At 39.7% G+C, this 14112-nt stretch overlaps 1 pseudogene; it reads left to right on the forward strand.

Moving 5' to 3' along the window:
• LOC143388137 (heterogeneous nuclear ribonucleoprotein F-like) overlaps positions 1 to 10698 on the forward strand; it is a 58572-nt pseudogene extending 47874 nt beyond the window's left edge.
• Positions 10699 to 14112: the final 3414 nt, after the last annotated feature.

The raw sequence follows: 14112 nt of genomic DNA on the forward strand, positions 1-14112 counted from the left end.
GAGGTAACTGTGCAGCCTGCCCGTGAGCTGGAAGAGGTTACCATATGACCATCCGTGTAAACACAGTGAAGTCCCCTCGGGGCTGCAGACAGCTGGGCTCTGCTGCTGGCTGTGAGCAGTGGGAGCCTTGGAACTCTAGCAGCCTGTCCCCACTCTTAAAGGAGCCAAATCACTGCCTGAGCTCCTGTCACACCATGAGAGGGGTCCACCCGTCTCAGCTGAGAGCTCCTCCCTGCAGGAGGAGGGCTGGTCCTGTGGCAGGTTTACATGGGGGCATCGGTGAATAAAAAACACTTCCCCATAAAATAAGGCAATTTCCCAGCAGAGACACTGCCTACCCAGGACTACATGGCACTCCACAAATGTAGCCCTAAATCCCCCTACAGGTTATCTGGTACCATTCAGATGTGTAGACATGTCTTCTAATGTTATTTAAGTTAGAAATATGGCTGAGAAACCAGCATTTTTCCCACATTTTTTGTTGGTGCATTATAGTTGTACATATTGATGGCATTTATTATTACATATTCGTACATGCACACAATGTAACAATATAGTTTGGTCAATATCACTCCCCAGCATTTTCCCTTCCTTCTCTGCCTCCCACTCCTTGGTCCTTTTCCTCTACTGATCTTCCTTTAAGTTTTTAGGAGATCCACCCCTACCTTTGTTTTCCTTTTTTTCTCTCTAGCTTCTGCATGGGAGAAAACATGCCTTCTGAGTTTGACTTTTTCACTTAATGATGGTCGCTAGCTCCATCCATTTTCCTACAAGTGGCATAATTTCATTTTTCTTTATGACTGAATAAAACTCTGTTGTATGTATATACTACATTTTCTTTACCCATTCATCCACTGGTGGACACCTAGGCTGTTTCTATAGTATAGTTATTGTGAATTGTGCTGCCATAAATATCGGTATGCATATATCACTATGGTAAGATGACTCAAATTCTTCAAGGTAAATTCTAATGCTACCCCAAAATTACCCTAAATTCTTCAATGGTATAGCTGGGTCATGCGGTGGAGAAACCAGCATTCTTAAGGGTAGATGAAGGAATACACTTACTAAAGATCTTCTAAATTATACAATGACTGGTGCATTGCCAGAGGTGGAGCTGTCTTGCTTGGGTGTTTCAGGGTCCAGGGTCCCTGAGACCTCAAGGTCAGAGTGTTCTTCCCAAGATCAAGCCAGACTAACTGACTTCTGCATCTGTCTCAGGTGTTCCTCATTTTTTTACTGAGCCCTCCCATTGCCAAGCACTGTAGAGAACACTGGGAATGTTGTAGAAAACAGGGCAGTGGTCTCCACAATGGTGGAGCTCATGCTCTCACAGACAATCTACCAGGATGACAAAGTGGGTGTGTGTCATCAAGATAGAGCAGGGCAGCAACAAGCAGAGGGCATGGGGAAGCCATTCAGAGAACCTCATTGAGACCAGATGGTGAGAGACGAGTACCAGGTGCTACAGGGCAAAATACAAGTCTCCAACAACCCACAAGAAGTGAAGTTCACCATGATCCCCATGTCACAGGTGCTCACTGAGCTTACAAGAAGTTAAATAACGTGCCCAAGGAAGGAATAGTATCAAGATTTCAATGAAGAAGGTAGGACCCCAGAACCGAGAATGGCCATGAGCCCTCATGAGTAGACTAGTGCCGTTATAAAAAGGGCTGTGGGAGTAGGTTCATTCTCTTGTGCTCTTGACCTCCTGCCTTCCAAAATGTCCCATCTGCTGCCAGACTTGATCTGGGATTTCCCAGCCTCCAGAACCACAAGCCAACAAATTTGTGTTCATCATAAATTATTCCTCCGTTAGCACAGAACAGTCTAAGACACTCTTGAATGTCTTTAGGCAGATCAATGAGGTGATAGTTTCTGTTTGAGACAAGGCTCTGACTGCCATGTAGGAGGATGGATTGGAGAGCATTGAAAAGCATGTTGCAATAATCCAAGTGAGAGATGGTGACTGAGGAGTGGTGGGTACCATACCTAGACAGGAAGTTGAGCTCTAGCTACACAGGAGGTACAGTCAGCAAGCCTGAGCTTCCAGTGATTGCTTCTAGATGGTGGGAGGATGGGAGAAGAGAAGGGAGATGGAAAATGGAAGGAGTGTGTTTTGATGGAGCTGCAGGATACTGGAGGAAGATGGGGTTTGCGATGTTCATTAGACACCCCTACATGCAGAACTGACCCTGTGGAATAAGATCTGGATTGAAGATAGAGAATAAGGAATCACCAAAGTATACAGGGCCTTAGAACCTACTGTTGCTAAACGTGATGGAGATATCAATGATATCCCAATTCCTTTCCCTTTTTTTTCAATATAATTTTTATTAAGAAATTTTGGCAAATTTGGAGGGTTTTTTTTTTAAGGATTTTCCAAAAGATAAATTATTTTATTTATGCTTTTACTAGTACATTAGAGTTTTACACCACTTTGGAGTTCATTTTGACATATTCATTAGTACACATAACATACTTTGCTCCATTTCAATCCTCAGTACTACCCTTTTACCTCCCCTCTACCTTCTCCCAATCCTCTTCCTTTACTGTATTGGTTTTCCTTCTATTAATTTATTTTTTCTAATTTATTCATTTATTATTTTTCTAAAACATTTTATTAATTCATTTTAATTTATGTTCAATAATTATATATAAAAATAGAATTCACTGTGATATATTCATACATTGACATAGCATAATTTAGTCAATTTCATTTTGTAGTTCCTCCCCTTCCCCATCCCTCCTTTCTTCCTCTAAATTATACACAGTTATACATTCTATTTTCATTAGGTTCCCCCCTCCCTTTTTTTGTTCATTCCTTATTTCTCTCTAGTTTTCACACAGGAGAGAAAACCTTCAACTCTTGACTTTCTGAGTCTGACTTATTTCACCTAGCATGATGTCCTCCAGTTCCATCCATTTACCAGCAAATGCATAATTTCTCTTCTCATGACTGAGTAAAACACTATTGTATATGTATACAACATTTTATTTATCCATTCATCTCTTTTTTGGGGGGGTACCGGAGATTGAACTCAGGGGTACCCAGCCACTGAGCCACATCCCCAGACCTATTCTGTGTTTTATTTAGAGACAGGGTCTCATTGAACTGCTTAGCTCCTCGCTGCCTCGCCTTTGCTGAGGATGGCTTTGAACTCATGATCCTCCTGTCTCAGTCTCCAGAGCCACTGGAATTACAGGTGTGCCCCATTGTGTCTGGCTTCCATTCATCTTTTGAGGGACACCTAGGTTCCATAATTCGGCTATTGTGAATTGTGCTGTTATAAACACTGGTATGCACAAATCACTATAACATGCTGATTTTAGTTCTTTTGGATAAACACCAAAGAGTGGGATAGCTGGGTTATATGGTGGTTCCAATCGTAGTTTTTTAAAGAATCTTCATATTGCTTTCAGAGTGGTTACACTAATTTGCCATCCCACCAACAATGTATGGGCATACCTTTTTCCCCACAACCTCACCAACAGTTATTATTATTTATATTCTTGATGACTGGTCATTCTGACTGCAGTGAGATGAAATCTCAGGATGGTTTTGATTTGCATTTCCCTGATTGCTAAAGACATTTGTAGAAAGGCACATTCTCCCCTAGTGAAATATAAGCCACATGGGGACAAGGATATTTTTCTCTTGTTCTCTTCCTCAGTGCCTGACAAATGGAATGTAGGAAATGTTCCATAAATATTGTGAAATAAAAGAACTACAGGATAACTCTTTCTAAAGCAAGGTTATAAAAATGATCCAGAGGCCGGGTGCAGTGGTGCATGCCTGTAATCCCAGCAGCTAGAGAGGCTGAGACAGGAGGATCACAAGTTCAAAGCCAGCCTCAGTAAAAGCAAGGTGCTAAGCAACTCAGTGAGACCCTGTCTCTAAATAAAATACAAAATAGGGCCAGAGATATGGCTCAGAGGTTGAGTGCCCCTGAGATTCAACTCCCTGGTATAAAAAAAAAAAAAATCCAGAGAGTTTTAAAAGTTTTAGAACATACCAAAACTTTTAAAACATAAATTCTCCCTCAAACTCTCACCCCTCATACTACTACTAATTTAGAGACAAGATTACTCCTGGAGGGTTTTGTCCTCCCAGCCACAGGCAGCTGTGTGCAGACCTCTGAAACTCCCAGATTTGTAAGATTCACCATTTTCCTTAATGATAGCTGGGACTTCCTTGCTGTGTCAATGTAGGTTGACCCTAAAACTTTAAACTTGGAAAACATGTTTACAATACTACTGATGCTGCATAAATACTACACACTATAGCACTGATTGTTCTCACTGAAAAGACCATCATATCTCTCTCCCCCACACACCTTTTCTCTCTCTCTCTCTCTCTCTCTCTCTCTCTCTCTCTCTCTCACACACACACACACACACACACACACACACACACACAGTAACAATTAGAGGTAATGGTTATGCTAATTAGCTTCATCATGGTGATCATTTCAAAATGTATACATATATCATAACATCAAGTTGTGCATCTTAAATATATAGAATTTTCATATGTTAATGTTATCTCAATAAAGCTGTTTTTAAAAAAAATCTCAATATAGCAACTGGACCATGTGTCATTAAACCTCTGTTGTCTAAAGGAGGATATTCTATGCACCAAAATCAAATGCATTCCCTTTCCTTAAATTACATCATCTCCTCTAAGCCATGCCACATTTCAGTTTATGTCATATTTGAAAAATGAGTATCTTATAAAATTCTTATTTTCCCCACAATTTCAAAAGGTTTTGACTATCTCATGTAGTTTTTTGAATACTGTACTGAAAGTGGAAAAACTGAATAATTGCTCAGGTATGCTTTCACACCATTATAAAGTTGAAAGCTCATAAGTCTAATCATCATTAAGTCAGGTGGGGACTGTCTATACTCCATCCTCTGACATAACAGAAAAGAAGTCAGAATCTTAGCATTTATCATTGGAAATCTTGATATTTTGAGACTATAAATTCTCAGAGGCAAAAGAAACTATAAATTGTTATGACAAGATGTTAAAGAACTCAAGAGATGCTTAAGGAAAATCAGATGGCTATCATTTAGCTAACTTATGAGTTTTTGTTGAGCTCATATATCAACTAAAGAGGAAAGAGAAATTGTGGGATTTTGCTACAGGAACGATAGAAGATATTTTTTTTTAAATCCTTCCATTGCAAAACACTGAGATGTTGGATAAATTGAAATGTTAAATGTGTCAAATGAGTTTATTAACTTTCAAGATAATAAAGAAAATTTCCAGAAATATAAAAAGTAAAACAAAACAAAATTAACCATGTACCTTCCTCCTCCCCCAGAAAAATAAGAGTTGATGCTATTCAGGAAACACTAATACCAGAATTCCAGAACAGTGTTGGCAAAATAGCGCTCAGGTCAAGCACCTGTTTTTATAAATAAAGTTTTATTGGCACATGGCCATCCCTATTCATTATGCACTGTCATTCATGTCCATTTATTTACAAACGGTCTATGTCTGCTTTTGTGCTACAATGATAAGTTTAAGAGGTTGCAATTGACCCCATATGGCCCACAAGCCGAAAATATTTATTGTATGAATCTTTAAGAAACTTTTCATGATTGTTTAGGGAACTACGGCCTTTGGAGCCTGCACAAAGAGAAGGAGTAGACCTGAGACTTAAATAATGCTTAAACCTTCAAAGAAGCTCACTTGGCAGTGAAAGGGTGGACTAGGAAAAAAAAAATCCAACTTGCAAAACAAGCCAAAGGGCAATTTTCCATAGCTCCAGTGGAAAATATTAGTAGTAATAATGATAAAAACAACAAAGATGGTTGTTTTAGTCAGCTTTTGTATCATCTAACTAGAAAAACCTAGAGGCAAAAAAGAATGTGTGGGTTCTTGGTTTCCGAAGTCTCCATCCATAGATACACAACTCCATTATTCTAGGCCCAAGGTGAGGCAAAACATCATGGCAGAGAGCTTGGAGGAGGGAAGCTACTCCTTCACATGGCAGCAAGGAAGCAGAGAGAGAGGGGAGAAGGGGCCATAGAGAAGATGAACCTTTCCAGGGCACACTCCCTTGACCCAGGCCTCCAGTCATGCCCCACCTGCCTACAGTTACCACTATAGAGTCCATTCAAACTAGGATGGAATGATTAGGTTACAGCTCTCACAATCTAATTGTTTTGCCTTTGAATAATCCTGTAGCAACACAGGAGCTTTGAGGGGGACACCTTGTATCCAAACAATAACAATAGTCTCCTGAGGAGTTGCTAACTATGTGCCTGCTTTCATGAGGGACACCCTTTCACTGCAAAGCATTATTTAAGTCTCAGGTTTACCCCTCCTCTTTGTGCAGGCTCCAGAGATGGTATTTCCCTGAATAACCATGAAAGGTTTCTTAAAGGTTCATACAATAAATATTTTAGGCTTGTGGGCCATATGGGGTCAATTGCAAGCTCTTAAACCTACCATTGTAGCACAAAAGCAGACATAGACCATTTGTAAATAAATGGGCATGAATGACCGTGCATAATGAATAGGCATGGTCATGTGTCAATAAAACTTTATTTTTAAAGACAGGTGCTTGGCCTGAGCGCTATTTTGCCAACACTGTTCTAGAATTCTGGTATTAGTATTTGTTTCCTGAGTAGCATCAACTCTTATTTTTCTGGAGCGACATCTCCAAACCTTTTTATTTTTTTCATTTTGGAACAGGGTCTTGCTAAGTTACTGAGTCTAGCTTTAAACATGCTATCCTCCTGCCTCAGCTTCCTGGCTGCTGGGATTAAAGGCGTAGACCACTGTGCCCAGTCCAGATAATCTTAAACACCCCAAACAGAGAAAATTAATGTCTGGCAAAGGAAAATGCCAATTCTCTCCTACAAAGTCCTACAAAGATTGCTACAGGTTAAGTTTATTGTTTTTTTTTTTTTTTTTTTTTTGGAAATGTATTTACTTTATTTTGTAGATTAATTACCAACTTATTTGATCTCAGCTATTTTTACCCCACCACTAAAAATATCTTGCCATTATAAATTGTGTGTATCCTGAAATTTTAAACAAATTATAATACTTTAAAAAATAACATAGATAAGATATCATATAATGCATTATAACTATAATATACATTTTGCATAAGGCATTTCATAGATTTGACATACAAATTTTTATAATATTTATCATCTTTACTGATTTCTTCCCACCTCTTTTCTTTTTTTTTTTTTTTTTGGTTGTTCAAAACATTACAAAGCTCTTGACTTATCATATTTCATACATAAGATTCAAGTGGGTTGTGAACTCCCATTTTTATCCCAAATACAGATTGCAGAATCACATCGGTTACACATCCACATTTTTACATAATGCCATATTAATAACTGTTGTATTCTGCTACCTTTCCTATCCTCTACTATCCCCCCTCCCCTTCCCTCCCATCTTCTCTCTCTACCCCATTTACTGTAATTCAGAAAAAGGGAAATTGCATGGAAATGGAAGGAGACCCTCATTGTTATACAAAACTACATATAAGAGGTTGTGAGGGGAATGGGGAAAAAAACAAGGAGAGAAATGAATTACAGTAGATGGGGTAGAGAGGGTTAAGTTTAATTAAATCTAAGTTTCAAAAAACAGAAAGAAATTACCAAACCTATAGATTACCAACAACCACAAGTGAGATTCAATAGAAACAATAAGCATTATTTAACCCCAGAGGACTTCAAATATTAGAATTACCAGATATAGATTATAAAATAACTATGTTCAATGTGAATATGCTTAATGCCACTGAATTGTATACTTAAAATTAGTTAGTATGGTAAATTTTATGCTATGTATATTTTATCACAATTAAAACATACATACATACATACATATATAAAATATGTATAAAATGTTGAAAGAGATAGAAAAGAATGAACATGGAAAGGGGGATTATAAAAAATGACCAAACAGCTGGATGTAGTGACACACACCTGTAATACAAGCTATCCCGGAGGCTGAGACAGGAAGATCTCAAGTTCAATGCCAATGTGGGCAACTTAGCAAGATCCTGTCTCAAAATAAAAGAAAGAGTCAAAGGTGTAGTTCAGTGGTAGAGCATTTCTGGGTCCAATATTTAGTACCACAAAAAAGAAGGGACAATAAAAGACCAAATACATTTCACAATGAACGAAGTAGAATTTATAAAAATGAAAGCTACATTTAATTAAACAATCTGGCTACATTAAACTATACATATATACATATGTGTATGCAAAGATGGTAGTCTAATAGGTGAAACTGCAAAATAAATATGAAAGAAGAAAGGAGCCGTGAACTGAAAGTTGTTCTAAAGAATGCAACTCAAAAAAGATAAGAAAATAGAAAACTGTTAAGAGAAAGGAAGGAGAGAATGAGAAGTTCTAATGTACATCCAAACACTGTTCTACACTAGAGAACAGAAAGAATGGAGGAGAGACTGTGTGAAGTTATAATAGCTAAGAAAATGCTAGAACTAATGAAAGACATAAATCCACAGGGACAGGAATTATGCATCCCAAGCAGAACAATTCCTCAAAAAAATAATCATATACACTAGGTACATCATGTGAAACACCAAAGCCAGAGAAAATGTTAAAGCAACAGGAAAGAAAAAACAAAGTGTTGAGCATGGTGGCAGATTCCTATAATTCAAGCAGCTTGAGAGACTGAGGCAGGAAGGTTATAAGTTCAAGCCAACCTCAGCAACTTAGTGAGGCCCTGAGCAACTCAGCAAGATCTTAACTCAAAATAAAAAAAAAATAAAAATAAAAAGGGCTGGGGATGTGGCTTAATGGTTGAGTACCCCTGGGTTAAATCTCCAGTAACCAAAAAAAAAAAAGGGGGGGGGGCAGCGGGTAGGAAGAGAAAAGACAAAGCATCTACCACAAAATATCTACCACAAAATAACAATAGTTTGAAAGCAGACTTCCACCAGAAATTATGAAACCAAAAGGCAGTGGAATTGTGTCATCAAAGGCTGAGAGAAAATTAAGTGTCAACCTAGAATGGCATCGGAAGTATTCTCTCAAGAATGGTAGAAAATACGCCAGGTGCAGTGGTGCATGCCTATAATTCCAGCAACTCAGGAGGCTGAGGAAGGAGGATTACAAGTTCAAGGTCAGGGCTCCGGAACTTAATGAGACTTTGTCTCAAAAAATCAAAAGGCCTGGAGGTGATGCTCAGTGGTTAAGTGTCCCTTTGTTCAATCCCCAGTACCAAAGAAGAAAGAAAGAAAAGAAAATAGCATTCTTCTGGCTCCATCATGGAAGCAGGACTGCATCATGTCTTATTTAGGAAGGTCAAGAACAAAAAGAAGTTTGAACAACCTACAATAAAAATTAATTAAAAAAAAAAAAGAACAAAAAGAAGAAGCACCTGGACTTTCCCAGAGCCCTCTGCATGTTGGAGCATCATGGAGAATTTGGGCTTCTGTGGCCCAAGCTATGCTGCTTGATAAAATTAAAAATCAGCCCTTCCTTCCTCAGAGGACAATTTTTTACCTAATATAAGAGTCTTCCACTGAAGGTTCCGTGATTGTTCCATAAGCCACAGTAATCTGTGCCCAAGCTTGTGTGACACCTGCCCTGTCAATTGTCCATAAAGGAGGTGAGATCAAGCTCCGTGGCCTGTCCTATTACTGCTCAATTCTGTGTGACTGCACAATTCACACTGGGGTCCTGGGGTCCATTCTGTTTTCACTAGAGAAGGCAGACAGAGTGGTGAGGCTTTTGTTGAACTTGAATCAGAAGATGATGTTTAAAAAAATAAAATGGCCCTGAAAAGACAGCAAAAACATAGGACACTGGTTCTTTGAGATGTTCCAGGCACACAGAAACTGAGGTGGATTGGGTGTTGAAGCATAGGGGTCTCACCAGCTCTGACACTACCAATGACAGCTTCATGTAGCTTCAGGGAGTCCCATTTGGATGCACAAAGGAAGAAATTATTCAGTTCTTCTAAGGACTGGAAATCAAGCCAAAAAGGATCAATGTTACCTGTGGACCCTGAAGGCAAGACTACAGGGGAGTCCTAGTACAGTTTGCCTCACAGGTTAGCTGAGAAGCACAGGAGAGATGAGGGCATAGGTATATGGAAGTGCTTAAAAGCAGTCAGGAGGAAGTTAACTTATCCTCTGATCTGCCTCTAAAGTTATGTCGGTGCAGTGGCCAGGGCCCTATGACTGTCCAGGCAGAGCCTGGAACTACAATGGCATTGTGAGGTGGGCAGGGCTGGAGATGATGAGGTCTGGTGCCTACTGGGCAGGCTCTGGAGGTTTTGAGAAGTTCAGCTGCCTCAGTGGCGGCTACAGTTTCCCCACTGACCATTTGGGAGAGGCTTCAATTAATCTCCAGGCATGTATAACTGTAGACATGGAGATGGTGAGTTCATGTTCAGAGCACCACTAGCCACTGTATCCATATGGAGTCGGGGTCGGGGAGCTGGCCTACAAAGCAACTGAGAACAATATCTACAACTACACTCAACATGGTGAGCATCCATTCTGAGACTAGCCCTGATGGAGCAATGATAGGCAAAGCAGACGTTCAATCTGCCACTACAAATAAGCTGTGGAGGCTATGTCAAGATACAGGGCCATCGTGCAACACAGACACATAGAACTGTTCCCAAATTCCACAACAGGGGCCAGCAGTGGGGATTACAGCAACCAGATGATGGAGGGTTAGAGGTGTCGGAGGCCTAGGCCACCATATTGGAGTCATGTAGTGAGGGGCTATTATGGGCTGGCTACATCAGTCAGAACAGCATGGGTGGAGAAGACTAGTTTTGTAGGAACCTTTGAGTTATTTCAATCAAATTTTCACAGGCAGCCAACAAGTAGTGAAAAGCAACTTATAAATAGAGGAAGCTGTGGAACCCATTTTGCACCAAGAGTCTGTGATATCTGGAATTAAAAAAAAAATACCTCTTTGGTGCTTTCTCATGCAAACTTTTCTTCTAGTATGTGAGATTGAATAAACTAAAATCTATTTCCTTCTGCTTTTCTTGAGTAACATTTTGGTAGTATACTTCAGAGTGATGTTATTTGAGTTAAAGTATGTTAAATGTGGATCTTTGAGCTGGGCAAGGTGGCATGGTCTATAATCCCAGTGGCTCTGGAGTCTGAGACAGGAGGATCTCAAGTTCAAAGCCAGACTCTAAGCAACTCAGTGAGATCCCGTCTCGAAATAAAAAATACAAAATAGGGCTGGGGATGTGACTCAGTGGTCGAGTGCCCCTGAGTTCAATCCCCAGTAATCCTCACACACAAAAAAATGTGGATATTTTGCAGCACATGAGAGGCCATGCTCTAGCACTGAGATATATCCCCAACCCTAGGGATCGAGTGTCTTTGAGTTTTCTAAAAGAGCATATCTGCCCAGTGTTCACAAGGGTGTGCTACAAAAATCCACATGTAAGTCCTAGGTTTAATCCTCAGCGCACGCCCGCGCGCACACACACACACACACACACACACACACACAGTTTAAAAATTTAGCAAGATTCACTTATTAAAATACACTCAAAAGGAAATCATAATACAAAGAAAGTTTTAAATCAAGGTCTGACCAATCCCTACAGGATTAGCATTGTGTTTTTGTTCCTAAAACGAACTTTAAAATAGTTTGAACTTAACCTACAAGATTTAAAATGAAAAAAAAAACTAGAATGAGAAATGTTTCTCTTTGAATTGGGGATCTATTAATTTTTCTTAAAGACTTTTTCATAATTAACAAAAAAAAGAAAAAATAATATTTTGGTAAAACAAAAATTGAACAGTTTACCACTCATCTACAATTAAGAAAGGAACATCTGAAGGATGAACACTTAGAAGGAACATAATCCCAGCAGGATATTCTGGGAAAGAACAAGAAATGCTGAGCTGAATTGCTCAGGAAAATAGACAGGACTTGGAGGCAAGAGAAGAGAGGAAGACCAAAAATACTGGCAAGAGCTGGGGACGTAGCTCGGTGGCAAAGAACTTGGTTAGCACGTATGAGGCCCTGCAAAAGAGATCAAGGTAGAGGAGGGATGGAAGGAAGATGGGAAGGAGGGAGAGAAAGAAGGAAGAGAGAGAGAGAGATCTAACAGAATAAAAAAAAAATCTAATGGAACGTAGCTTTGTGTTTTTGCACTATGGAATGCATTATGGATTCTCCCTCCTGACTTTCCTCCGTATCTTCAGTTAGATATACATTTCTCATTTCTCTTACATATTTTGTGGAGCTGAATCCATTTTTCAAGATGGGATTAAAAGCCAGATAAATGTCCACATTTATTCAAGGCAGGAATACGATTACACATATCCTCTCTGTGTGTCATTAAGACAGGTATTGACATACTCGAGATGAGTCCCCCAGGTCAGGTGGGCACAGCCTGAATTTTCTGATGGGAGCCACTAGTTTATTTCCATAGTACACTTTCACAATTTTTCTCTCTATACATTTTCACCATAAGCAAGAGGATTTTTGCCAGGTTGAATTATGGGTGGACTATGTCTCAGGAGAAAAGTTTACAGCACCCCCATTTCCACCAAGGTCAACCTCGGCCTTATTGGTGCAGATTCCAAGCACAAAACAGAAAAGGAACATTTACTAAATACTTATATGACAAAACATCAGGCACTGCTTTTTTCCCATATTATGTTATTTAACCTTCTCATGTAAAGTACAAACAGCCCCCAGTTGCTGATGGTTCAACTTAAGATTTTTTAACTTTTCAATGGAGGGAAAATCTAGCCATACAAACATCTGTTTCCCATGTTTAGTCAAGTAGTCAATAAATTACATGAGATAGTCAACACTTTGTTATACAATAGGCTTTATGCTAGGTAATTCACTCAACTGTAAGTGAATGTAAATATTCTGAGAACATTTAAAGTGGGCTGTACTAAGCCATGATGTTTGGTGGTAGGTCAGATATACTAAATATATTTCCAACTTATGATTTCAACTCACAATGAGTTTATCAGGAAGTAATCCCATCCTACATGGAAGAACATATTGAAACCTTAACACTAATGTGCTGGCATTAGAAGGTAGGCTTTGGACTTGATTGGATGGTGAAGGCACACCTTCATGAATGTGATTAATGCCTTTATAAGAGACCCTAAAGGGTTGCCTTGCCTCTTCCTTATTGAGAAGAACACAACCATCTATGAATCAAGACGTGAATGCTCACCAGAATGCAAATCTGCCAACCCCTTGATCTTGGACTTCCCAGCCTCCACAATAGCCAGAAATAAACTTCTATTGTTTATAAGCCACCTGGTTTATGGTATTTTGTTACAGCGCCTAAAAAGGGTTAAGAAAGTACCACAAAATTTTACTGGAGCACAGCCACACTCATTTTTTTACAGGTAGACAAGTTGTTTTTGCACTTTAATGGCAGAGTTGAGCAGTTTCCACAGAAATAACAGAGTACGAGTGACTAAGGCATGGGGAAATAGGCAGGAACATCATACCAGTGGAAATAATGTCCACATAACAAGGAGAGCCCAACATCCATATCCATCCCACATGTCCAGTTGCTTGTCTTCTGCTTCTGCCACTCTGTCCTTCTCACCCTCCTCCTGTTTCTGAGTTATAGAATACTCCCACAGCTTCCCCATATTTCACATGCCTGTTGGAAATACATGACCACAAAGCTACATATTTTCCTTGACCATGACCACAGGCCCACTGTGGCTCCCACAGCCCCAGCTGACTCAGCCCTGGTCAGGACAGTCAGTCTGCAGAAGGCCCTTGATTTTGCCACAGCTTGAGTCATCCAGAGTAATTATAAGAGCTGATAAACTCTGCAGGAACCAATTTCTTCTCTCCTGTAATCAGAGGCACAGCCCTGCCTCTGTCTGGTACAAGGTGGTGACAGAAGGTCCTGGCCCAGTAGAAGTTCCCCTCAGCTCTGCTGTTCCTATGGGCACCTGTTTGCTTCAGGAAATGATGCACACCTTGAACTTATACTCTGACATCCTTTGTTTTTTTTTGTTTGTTTGTTTTTGTTTTTGTTTTTGCTTTTGTTTTCCCTGAAGAGCATGGGCAGTATGTTAAGAAGGACCTGTTTTGCATCTAGGCTCTACCATTGGCTGTGTGAGTGGCCAC

Source organism: Callospermophilus lateralis, unplaced genomic scaffold (genome assembly GCF_048772815.1).
Source record: "Callospermophilus lateralis isolate mCalLat2 unplaced genomic scaffold, mCalLat2.hap1 Scaffold_286, whole genome shotgun sequence".
Taxonomy (NCBI): domain Eukaryota; kingdom Metazoa; phylum Chordata; class Mammalia; order Rodentia; family Sciuridae; genus Callospermophilus; species Callospermophilus lateralis.